Source organism: Dendrobates tinctorius, unplaced genomic scaffold (assembly GCF_039654945.1).
Source record: "Dendrobates tinctorius isolate UK_male_01 unplaced genomic scaffold, ASM3965494v1 ptg000082l, whole genome shotgun sequence".
NCBI classification, from domain to species: domain Eukaryota; kingdom Metazoa; phylum Chordata; class Amphibia; order Anura; family Dendrobatidae; genus Dendrobates; species Dendrobates tinctorius.
In genome coordinates, this window is record NW_027361750.1 from 19,069,648 (window position 1) to 19,081,859 (window position 12,212).

Below are 12,212 nucleotides of genomic sequence, written 5' to 3' on the forward strand. Positions count from 1 at the left end.
TCTATGGTTGTCAATGCTGGATTGCTATGAGCAAGTCAGCAATTCTGCTACATACAGGCGATCTTCTCATACTGTATGTAGCAGAGCAAATCAGGTTTTCCCAACTTCTAGTCTCCCAAAAGTATGCCAAAAGTTAAAGAAAAATGTTTTAAAAATCTAAAAAAATAAAAAAAATATAAAAGTTCAAATCATCCTCCTTTCGCCCCATTCAAAATAAAACAATAAAAAAAATCAAACATACACATATTTGGTATTGGGCATTCAGAATCACCCGATCTATCAATATAAAAAACGAATTAACCCGATTGCTAAATGACTTAAGGAGAATAAAATTCAAAACGGCAGAATTACGTTTTTTTGGTTGCCGCAGCATTGCATTAAATTGAAATAATGAGTGATGAAAACAGCATATCTGCACCAATATGGTATTATTAAAAACAACAGCTCGACACGCAAAAAATAAGCCCTCATGCAACTGGAGATTGCGAAAAATGGAGACGCTACGGGTATCAGAAAATTACGCAATTTTTGCACAACTGCTTGGTAAAGATATGTTATTTTTTTAAACCAATAGAAAATTATGATTTTTTTTAGATTTCTTTGCTGACACACTCCAAATGAGGAAGAATGAAGATTATTGCCCCTGCTAAATTGTCACAAAAGATTATCTTAACCTCTATTGTGCCAGTTGCACAACTGCTAGATAAACATACGCTATTTCATAAACAAATATATTCTTTTGGGGATTTTTTTTTCATCGTCTTTATTAGAGACGCCAACTGCAGGCTCAGGGAAATTAATGGTATAGTGACGTTTCTGTAGCTCAAGAGGTTTTGTCGTACAACTGCTAGACAAATATTAAGGTATTTAATAGACAAGGATTATTATTTAGCAATTAGATTTAAAAATGTGAGGACATTAAATGTGGCAGTCGGGCAGAAAAAAGGTCAAGGAAATGGGTGGGTAAACCTTGGGGATAGTATATGACCACTACTCTGAGAGAGAGGAGGGGGGAGAGCCTGAAGGTGTGGACCTCAAAAGAAAAAATGTGTCCTGTATTAATTTTTTATATAAAAAAGGATTGGTGGTGGCAGCAAGCAGTGTGGGGTTATCGTGGAATTAGCAGCGATCGTACAGTGGTATATACACATTATATGCATTGTAGTCCGGAGGTGTATATGCCATACACTCACTGTTAGTTTTCCAATAACTAATTTTTTGATTTATCGTCACATAATCATGTAATTGTCTGGAAGATAGTGGCCAGTTGAGAACTGTTTGATCCAAAGATCACAGCAGGTAGTTCTACGTGACTCTCGGCCTCTGATCTCTGTAATAATCGGATGAAATCCTTGACAAATTTGTTGGCCAATCCAATCTGTTGATCACGGAAATGCAGCCTTTCCGCCTGGTGGTACAGACGGTTTCCGAAAGCTGATGGCCATTGTAGTCCCCAAGTATCAGTTGTCCAGTCGCCATTAGTTCTTTAAGAAAGATGTGCCTGTGCTACACCAGCATGTCGTAGACAACATCACCAGTTCCTTGAAAAAATTTATGTCTAACAGGGTGCAGTTTAACAGTGATACCTGGACAAGCAAGCATGGACTTGCTGACTGGGCACTAGGTGACTCGGGTGGCTGTGGGTAGGAAAAAACAACGTGAGCACAACTGGAGGATGGTGCTAAAGGTTAGGTTCCCAAACCGTAAATGTAGAAGTTATAAACCTAGCACTCAACTTGGATGTGATCAAAAAGAAGATTTATTGTAGCACACATACAAAACGTTTCGGTCAATTGCGACCTTCTTCAGTTATATAAAATAGATATACAAGTGAAAGCACAAAATATAATACAGAAAATAAAAAAAAATAAAAAAATTAAATTAAATACCAAACCAAAGTATTTACATTTGAGATTACATGGTCATATAAACGAAAATATATGAGACACAGATAATAATCACCAGTTGCCACGTACAACCTGTCCCAGAGATAGTGTGGATAGTAAAGAGTATAATAGCATCCAGAGTGGATGTGTGACGTACCTTGCTGTATTAGGTATTCAGCAGGGGATTATATAGCCCTTGAATAGCTCGTTGTACTCATAATCTAACAAGAGACATTTATAGGGCAAGATTAGCCAAGGAGTTAAATAGCAAAGAGACACATAGGTGGTGCAGGGTTGCTACTTGCAAAGACAGTCTGTCTGCCAGCATGAGTTAACTGAAATAAATATGAGCATAAATAGTGGCCGTCAGATTGGTAAATGCCTGACTACAGCCCACCCAGATGTGCCAGAATTCAAAGAACCCTTCCTTCCATGCTTTAAATGGGCACCTAACCTTAAAGACTCTCTCGTTAAAGCTGACATTGGCTCGAAGAATACTACACAGAAACAACGGTTCCTTCAGAGACCTAAGATGGGTACCTTTCCATGCCTGCACTGTGTACAGTGTAGTAATGTCCTCAAAGGGGATAAATTTGTACATCCCCATTCAGGCAAACAATTTAACATTCAGAACTTCTTTACATGCGATTCGGCATACGTAATTTACCCGATAAAATGTCCCTGTGGCCTTTTATATGTAGGGGAGACATCACAACCAATTCGCGACAGAATCTCCAAACACAAGTCGACAATAAGATGCAAAAATCTTCATCTTCCCATTCCCTACCATTTTATCTATTGCATCTCCCAATTAACATTCCAGGTGATCGAACAGGTATTACCTCCACGACGTGGTGGTAGCAGAATCCTGAATTTGAAAAGACGTGAAGCGTTTTGGATTCATATATTGGAAACCGAAGGGGCTTAACAGGGAGTACGAAATATCAGCTTTCTTGTAAATTATGCTATGAATCCATATCTATGCTATTACTCTACAGTCCCTTTGCTATGGACTACTATTTTCATTGTGGATTATTATGCAATATGTTGGCTATGTATACAATAACTTCTATTATGATCTTCATACTAATCTTGTTTTCCTCTCCCATTATTAATTAATTCTGATGGACACCATCGACATGAACCTATTTCTTCTATATGGAATTTCTTGTCACAGCCACTCTATTAGAAATCACACAGCAAAAGGATAAAGAAAAGAGAGATTCACTTCACTTGTCTCACTAACTATACGTATATTCATATATGTACAGTATTTCTATTTTTCACCAATTTGTCCTTTTCTCTGGCCAATCACTGAAAATAAATTTCACTATTGCAGTACTGTGTCCACAATGGCATTTATCATTCTTATCCCTATAAGGTCTCTGTCTCTTTAACCCCTTCACCCCCAAGGGTAGTTTGCACGTTCATGACCGGGCCAATTTTTACAATTCTGACCACTGTCCCTTTATGAGGTAATAACTCTGAAACGTTTCCATGGATCCTGGTGATTCTGACAATGTTTTCTCGTGACATATTGTACTTCATGGTAGTGGTAAAATTTCATTCAAATAAACTTGTGTTTATTTGTGAAAAAAACGGAAATTTGGAGAAAATTTCGCAATTTTCCAAATTTTAATTTTTATGCCCTTAAATCACAGAGATATGGCACACAAAAAACTTAATACGTAACATTTCCCACATGTTTCCTTTATATCAGCTCAATTTTGGAACCAAAATTTTTTTTGTTAGGAAGTTATAAGGGTTAAAAGTTGACCAGCGATTTCTCATTTTTGCAACACCATTTTATTTTTACGGACCACATCACATTTGAAGCCACTTTGAGGGGTCTAGGTGATAGAAAATACCCAAAAGTGACACCATTCTAAAAGCTGCACCCCTTAAGGTGCTGAAAACCACATTCAAGAAGTTTATTAACCCTTCAGGTGCGTCACAGGAATTTTTGAATATTTAAAAAAAAAGAACATTTAACTTTTTTTCACAAAAAAAAATAATTCAGGTTTAATTTTTTTTATTTTACCAAGGGTAACAGGAGAAATTGGACTGCAAAAGTTATTGTGCAATTTGTCCTGAGTACGCTGGTACCTGATATGTGGGGGGAACCACTGTTTCGGCGCATGGAAGAGCTCAGAAGGGAAGGAGCGCCGTTTGACTTTTTCAATGCAAAATTGGCTGGAATTCAGATCGGACGCCATGTCACGTTTGGAGAGCCCCTGATGTACCTAAACAGTGGAAACCCCCTCACAAGTGACCTCATTTTGGAAACTAGACCACACACGGAACTTATCTAGTTATGTGGTGAGAACTTTAAACCCACAAGGGCTTCACAGAAGCTTATAATGTACAGCGGTACAATTAAAAAATCATATTTTTTCCACAAAAAGTTTTTTTCACCCCCAATTTTTATTTTCCCAAGAGTAACAGGACCCTAAAAGTTATTGTACAATTTTTCCTGAGTACGCTGATACCCCATATGTGGGTGTAAACGACTATTTGGGCGCATGGCAGAGCTCAGAAGGGAAGCAGCGCCATTTGACTTTTTAGGCTGGAATTGAGATCGGACACCATGTCACGATTGGAAAACCCCTGATGTACCAAAACAGTGGAAACCCCCTACAAATGACACCATTTTGGAAACTAGACCCCCCCAAGGAACTTATCTAGATGTGTGGTAAGTAGTGTTGAGCTTTCCGATACCGCACGTATCGGGTATCGGCCGATATTTGCCGTATCGGAATTCCGATACCGAGTACCGATACTTTTTTCGTATCGGATACCGGAATCGGAAGTCCAAAATGCAATGAGCCACTTTTGTGGCTCTGATTGGCTGCCGAAATGACGTCATCCTGATGCGCTGTCTGTGTGCATCATGATGCGCCGTCAGTTCGGGCCTTCGGGGGGGCTGTGCCGACTGTCCGGGGGTCTGTGCTGGCCTGCTGGTGGTCTGTGCAGACTACGGGGGTCTGTGCCCGCCTGCCGGGGGAGCTGTGCCGGCCTGCCGGTGGTCTGTGCAGGCTCCGGTGGTCTGTGCCGGCCTGCCGGGGGAGCTGTGCCGGCCTGCCGGTGGTCTGTACAGGCTCCGGTGGTCTGTGCCGGCCTGCTGGTGGGCTGTGCAGGCTCCGGGGGTCTGTGCCGGCCTGCCGGGGGAGCTGTGCCGGCCTGCCGATGGGCTGTGCAGGCTCCGGGGGTCTGTGCCGTCCTGCCGGGGAGCTGTGCCGGCCTGCCGGTGGTCTGTGCAGGCTCCGGTGGTCTGTGCCGGCCTGCTGGGGAGCTGTGCAGGCTCCGGTGATCTGTGCCGGCCTGCCGGGGAGCTGTGCCGGCCTGCCGGTGGGCTGTGCAGGCTCCGGGGGTCTGTGCAGGCATCGTCCGATGGGACTAAAAGTCCCATCGGGCGATGCCTGCTACCATGACAGTGATTGACACATTAGCCAATGATGGGACAGTAGTAGTGCCATCATCCGGCTAATGTGTTGAATGTAAAAAAAAAAAAAAAATTACATGCTACATACATGCTACATACATACTACATACATACTACATGTAACATACATACTACATGCAACATGCATACTACATACATGCTACATGCAACATGCATACTACATGCAACATGCATACTACATACATGCTACATACTACATGCATGCTACATACATGCTACATACTACATACATGCTACATACATACTACATACATACTACATGTAACATACATACTACATGCAACATGCAAACTACATACATGCTACATACTACATGCATGCTACATACATGCTACATGCTACATACATGCTACATACATGCTACATACATGCTACATACATACTACATATATACTACATGTAACATACATACTACATGCAACATGCATACTACATACATGCTACATACTACATGCATGCTACATACATGCTACATACTACATACATGCTACATACATACTACATATATACTACATGCATGCAACATACATACAACATATATACTACATGCATGCAACATACATACAACATATATACTACATGCATGCAACATGCATACTACATATATACTATATATACTACATGTAACATACATACTACATATATACTACATGCTACATACATGCTACATGCTACATACATGCTACATACTACATACATAATACATATATACTACATGCATGCAACATACATACAACATATATACTACATGCATACTACATATATACTATATATACTACATGCATACTACATATATACTATATATACTACATGTAACATACATACTACATATATACTACATGCTACATACATGCAACATACATACTACATACATGCTACATACATACTACATACATAATACATATATACTACATGCATGCAACCTGCATACAACATATATACTACATGCATGCAACATGCATACTACATATATACTATATATACTACATGTAACATACATACTACATGCTACATACATGCAACATACACACTACATACATGCTACATACATGCACACTACATGCTACATACATGCAACATACATACATGCTACATACTACATACATGCTACATACCACATGCATGCAACATGCATACTACATATATACTGCATATATACTACATGCATGCAACATACATATATACTACATACAATACATACATATAGAAATACAGTACATATAACATAGAGTACATACTCACCGTCACTTGTCACTTTGATCCCCGAAGCCATTGTCCCCTTGAGGAATAAATATCAAAATAAAAAAACACCGATATACTTACCCCGATCTGCAGAAGTCCACGAGGGTCCCACGTCGATCTTGCGTGGAGAACAGCAGCATCAGCTGATGCTACCGTTCTCTACCAGCTCCAGGAATACAATGACGGAAGGTAGGTATCCTTCCGCACTGTATTCCTCCACCACTTTAAAAAAAAAAAAGTCCCTAGTCTCACTTTATGCCATTGCTGCGTGGGAAATTCCCACGCAGCAATGGCATAAAGTGAGACTAGGGACTTTTTTTTTACAGTGGTGGAGGAATACAACCCATCATTGGCTAATGTGTCAATCACTGTCATGGTAGCAGGCATCGCCCGATGGGACTTGTAGTCCCATCGGACGATGCCTGCACAGACCCCCGGAGCCTGCACAGCCCACCGGCAGGCCGGCACAGCCCACCGGAGCCTGCACAGCCCACCGGCAGGCCGGCACAGCCCCCCGGCAGGCCGGCACAGACCACCGGAGCCTGCACAGACCACCGGCAGGCCAGCACAGCTCCCTCGGCAGGCCGGCACAGACCACCGGAGCCTGCACAGCCCACCGGCAGGCCGGCACAGACCACCGGAGCCTGCACAGCCCACCGGCAGGCCGGCACAGCCCCCCGGCAGGCCGGCACAGACCACCGGAGCCTGCACAGACCATCGGCAGGCCGGCACAGCTCCCCCGGCAGGTCGGCACAGACCACCGGAGCCTGCACAGACCACCGGCAGGCCGGCACAGCCCCCCCGGCAGGCCTGCACAGACCACCGGCAGGCCTGCACAGACCACCGGAGCCTGCACAGACCCCCCGGCAGGCCGGCACAGCCCCCCGAAAGGCCCGTACAGACCCCAGAGAGGCTGCACAAGGCAAAAATAGGGTTTTTCTTATTCCGATACCGGAAGTCCCATAGACTTGAATGGGACTTCCGGTATCGGAATCGGCGATACCCGATATTTTTTTTAGATCGGCCGATACCATCCGATACGATACTTTTAAGTATCGGACGGTATCGCTCAACACTAGTGGTGAGCACTTTGAACCCCAAAGGGCTTCACAGAAGTTTATAACGTACAGCCGTACAATTAAAAAATCATATTTTTTCCGCAAAAATGATCTTTTCACCCTCAATTCTTATTTTTCCAAGGGTAACAAGACCCTAAAAGTTATTGTGCAATTTGTCCTGAGTACGCTGATACCCCACATGTGGGGGTAAACCACTATTTGGGCGCATGGCAGAGCTCGGAAGGGAAGCAGCGCCATTTGACGTTTTGGGCTGGAATTGAGATCAGACACCATGTCGCGTTTGGAAAGCCCCTGATGTACCAAAACAGTGAAACCCCCCCACAAATGACACCATTTTGGAAACTAGACCCCCCAAGGAACTTATCTAGATGTGTGGTGAGCACTTTGAACCCCCAAGGGCTTCACAGAAGTTTATAACGTACAGCCGTACAATTAAAAAATCATATTTTTTCCACAAAAATGATCTTTTCACGCTCAATTCTTATTTTTCCAAGGGTAACAGGACCCTAAAAGTTATTGTGCAATTTGTTCTGAGTACGCTGAAACCCCACATGTGGGGGTAAACCACTATTTGGGCGCATGGCAGAGCTCGGAAGGGAAGCAACGCCATTTGACGTTTTGGGCTGGAATTGAGATCGGACACCATGTCTTGTTTGGAGAGCCCCTGATGTACCAAAACAGTGAAAACCCCCTACAAATGACACTATTTTGGAAATTAGACCCCCCAAGGAACTTATCTAGATGTGTGGTGAGTAGAGTTGAGCGACTTTTGGTTTTTTAGGGTCGCGTTTCGTTTCGTGAAACCCGACTTTTCCAAAAGTCGGGTCGAGCAAGATCGTCCGATTATAGGGAAAAGTCGGGGTCGTCCCGAAACACGAAACCCAATGTAAGTCAATGGGGAATAAAAGTCGGCAGTGAGAGGAGGACAGGAAACATACCTACAGTGCCCATTTGAATGCCAAAAGCATCAATTCTTCTTACTTAAGCTTGTCAACCTTAATTAACTTCATAATACAAGTTACGCACTGAAAAAGGGGGGTTATTTGGCTAAAGTTGTGGGGGGGGAGGGCTGGCTGCAGGTTTTCATGTGCCCTGGGCGAAAGAGCGCCCCTTTAACACATACCACAACTCATCATGCTCCGATACGGCAGAGAAATAGCGGTATAGTACAATGAAAAATACCTCACTTTTTACATCTCATGACGAGGCCCATCTATTTCTCCATACAGAATCATTGGTCCCATATAATGTTTGAAACAGTATATGATGAGCTCCACATAATGCTACAGTATATGTTGGTCCCCATGGATGAAGCTCCACTGTCTTATGGGCCCAAATAATGCTCCAAACATAATGGGCCCCATTTCTAATGCTCTAGTGTATAATGGGCCCTGTAAATGCTGCTCCAGTGTCTGATGTCCACCTTTGGAATGTTCCAGTGTATGGTGGGCCCCATCTATCATTCTCCAGAGTATAGTGCTCCCCAAAAATTGCTGTCCCAACATTGAAAACAATCAAATAAGTCTCCTCGCTAGGGAATCCCTGTACTTGTCTGGACTCCTTGTCATCCCCATCTTCCATCTCACTGCACAGTATTTCAACTTTGCAAGTGCTCTGATTCTGAGCAAGCAGGGGGGCCCACTCGTTGGCGATGGCACTGGCACAGGGCCCCTGATAGTACGGTGGTGTGTCTGATGGTGGGTGGGCCGAACCTGCACTTTCATCTGCAGCTTCCTCTTTGTCACCGTGTAAGATGGAACTGTATATGGGAAGGGTAACCTGAGTTTCATCAGGGTCAGATTCAGGTCATGTAGCGTGCGAGGGGAATGTAGTGGTCTGGGTCAATGTACCAGCAGATTCATTGAGCAGTGGCTGGGCATCAGTGCACTTGTGTCGCCCCCAGGAGTACGGTCGCCACAGTGGCATTACCTTCTTCCTAGGGAGTGTGATGTCATGCTTGGGAGCAACGAAGGATCTCTCTAGCAGGTTAACTGATTGGGCGGCGTTATTCCCACGAGTCATGACCCTCCAAACAGCGTTCATGAAGGCAAAGTGTTTGTTTTACGTGGGCAGTATGGTTGCAAAGCTGAACCTTAAAGGAATGTCCAGAAGGGCACCACCAGGAGTGGAGCCTATGGTTAAATTCAACTCCACCTGGGAAACCTCAACCATGCCAGCTACAGAACAGATGCACACATTGCAAGCTTAATTCCGTTAACGAACGAGACTCCGTCATGCCCCGCGGTCTGAGTCCGGCTTACTAGAGGGACACGTGAGGCTCTGGCACATGAGATTGGCCAATAACTGGTGTGTCATGCCCTTACATGTCCGTGGCTGCATGTGCGCTACACTGAAAAGGCCAGCGTTTGTCGCTTACAGGTGCAGATAACCCGCTGAACAACGTTAGTGATGGGGATCACTGATTACAATTATTACCCGCGAACAATGATTTCCCAGTAAGTGCAGGTCAACGGCAGTTCCGGAATTAGGCCTAACCGTCATTCCTAAAAAAATGAAAAACTTACGTGTGCAAACCACAGGTGCTGTAGCTTGCTTAACAGCTCGCCAGCCATTCTCACGCCCAGTATGGATTACACGTGATTGCACAAAGGTGAGAAAGGGTACCGTATCCCCAGATAACATGTATGGATAGCGTACACATTCAAAATATATGTCTCAGGAGGCAGGCTCAGACGGTGTTAGGCCCAGTATGGATTGCACGTGATTGCACAAAGGTTAGAAAGGGTACCGTGTCCCCGGATAACATGTATGGATAGCGTACACATTCAAAATATATGTCTCAGGAGGCAGGCTCAGACGGTGTTAGGCCCAGTATGGATTGCACGTGATTGCACAAAGGTTAGAAAGGGTACCGGATCCCCGGATAACATGTATGGATAGCATACACATTCAAAATATATGTCTATACATCAGGAGGCAGGCTCAGACGGTGTCAGGCACAGTATGGATTGCACGTGATTGCACAAAGGTTAGAAAGGGTACCGTTTCCCCAGATAACATGTATGGATAGCGTACACATTCAAAATATATGTCTCATGAGGCAGGCTCAGACGGTGTTAGGCCCAGTATGGATTGCACGTGATTGCACAAAGGTTAGAAAGGGTACCGTATCCCCAGATAACATGTATGGATAGCGTACACATTCAAAATATATGTCTCATGAGGCAGGCTCAGACGGTGTTAGGCCCAGTATGGATTGCACGTGATTGCACAAAGGTTAGAAAGGGTACCGTTTCCCCAGATAACATGTATGGATAGCGTACACATTCAAAATATATGTCTCAGGAGGCAGGCTCAGACGGTGTTAGGCCCAGTATGGATTGCACGTGATTGCACAAAGGTTAGAAAGGGTACCGTATCCCCGGATAACATGTATGGATAGCGTACACATTCAAAATATATGTCTATACATCAGGAGGCAGGCTCAGACGGTGTCAGGCACAGTATGGATTGCACGTGATTGCACAAAGGTTAGAAAGGGTACCGTTTCCCCACATAACATGTATGGATAGCGTACACATTCAAAATATATGTCTCATGAGGCAGGCTCAGACGGTGTTAGGCCCAGTATGGATTGCACGTGATTGCACAAAGGTTAGAAAGGGTACCGTATCCCTAGATAACATGTATGGATAGCGTACACATTCAAAATATATGTCTCAGGAGGCAGGCTCAGACGGTGTTAGGCCCAGTATGGATTGCACGTGATTGCACAAAGGTTAGAAAGGGTACCGTTTCCCCACATAACATGTATGGATAGTGTACACATTCAAAATATATGTCTCAGGAGGCAGGCTCAGACGGTGTTAGGCCCAGTATGGATTGCACGTGATTGCACAAAGGTTAGAAAGGGTACCGTATCACCGGATAACATGTATGGATAGCGTACACATTCAAAATATATGTCTATACATCAGGAGGCAGGCTCAGACGGTGTCAGGCACAGTATGGATTGCACGTGATTGCACAAAGGTTAGAAAGGGTACCGTATCCCCAGATAACATGTATGGATAGCGTACACATTCAAAATATATGTCTCAGGAGGCAGGCTCAGACGGTGTTAGGCCCAGTATGGATTGCACGTGATTGCACAAAGGTTAGAAAGGGTACCGTTTCCCCAGATAACATGTATGGATAGCGTACACATTCAAAATATATGTCTCAGGAGGCAGGCTCAGACGGTGTCAGGCACAGTATGGATTGCACGTGATTGCACAAAGGTTAGAAAGGGTACCATTTCCCCAGATAACATGTATGGATAGCGTACACATTCAAAATATATGTCTCAGGAGGCAGGCTCAGACGGTGTTAGGCCCAGTATGGATTGCACGTGATTGCACAAAGGTTAGAAAGGGTACCGTTTCCCCAGATAACATGTATGGATAGAGTACACATTCAAAATATATGTCTCAGGAGGCAGGCTCAGATGGTGTTAGGCCCAGTATGGATTGCACGTGATTGCACAAAGGTTAGAAAGGGTACCGTTTCCCCAGATAACATGTATGGATAGCGTACACATTC